Here is a 912-nt window from a genome sequence, read left to right on the forward strand (position 1 = left end):
ATTGATTTTTAGGATTATTTTCACCCGAAAATTGTCCTTGAGAGTGATTAAATAAAAACACTGGTTGTAAGAGTTATTTTCACTCAAAAATAAGCCTCAGGACCAATTTTTTACTATTTTTATAAATAAAAATTTTCATTTTTCTAAACTGACTGACATTCTCTTAAGTCTTTAACTTCTTAAGATTGAAATGCTTTGAATATGTACATTTGTGCTCTTAACGCATAGATTAAATGCTTTGAACAGGTACATTTGTGCTCTTAACGCATAGATTGAAATGCTTTGAACAGATACATTTGTGCTCTTCACGCATATATCCTGATGTTCTGATTTAGTCAAACAAACAAGCAAGTAGATTTTATATGTCACCTATAAATGCCAACAGGTGATTGAATTATTTGGTTAACTTAGTTATACTACGTTAGCGTGGAATACATCAATCTGGTCGATATGTCCGAGTGGTTAAGGAGACAGACTTGAAATCTGTTGGGCTTTGCCCGCGCAGGTTCGAACCCTGCTGTCGACGAGATGAATTTTTCCTGATTTTGTTTTGCTGAAACAGCAAGTTATATTCTAATAATTTTCTTAGTCTATTGCCTCACTAGATAGTCTACTGTCGACATGTCTTTCGTTTCATTTCATTTTTCATATGTTATCTTCTGTACAAATTTTCTTTCGTGACACATCCTGATACGAAGTATACTCACCACATATGTGTTAATCATCTGCCAACACAGGCCCATAAACTGACCGGTGAACTAAAGACTCAAGAAAACTATATTCCACGTAAATATGGCGTATAAACCAAACTTTTGAAATTTTGTTTGAAAGTTTTTTAAATTACAATGAAATTTTACTACTTTATAAACAGTATGGGCGAGCTAGCGATATGAGCCTTTTTTAACTCTTTTT

At 33.1% G+C, this 912-nt stretch overlaps 1 non-coding gene across 1 annotated transcript; it reads left to right on the top strand.

Moving 5' to 3' along the window:
- The first annotated feature begins 444 nt into the window (after positions 1-444).
- On the top strand, positions 445-526 carry TRNAS-UGA (transfer RNA serine (anticodon UGA)). The gene has a single exon. It is a non-coding gene; the product is annotated as a tRNA-Ser (tRNA).
- The last annotated feature ends 386 nt before the right edge of the window (positions 527-912 follow it).

This window comes from Coptis chinensis, chromosome 4, assembly GCF_015680905.1.
Source record: "Coptis chinensis isolate HL-2020 chromosome 4, ASM1568090v1, whole genome shotgun sequence".
NCBI classification, from domain to species: Eukaryota; Viridiplantae; Streptophyta; class Magnoliopsida; order Ranunculales; family Ranunculaceae; genus Coptis; species Coptis chinensis.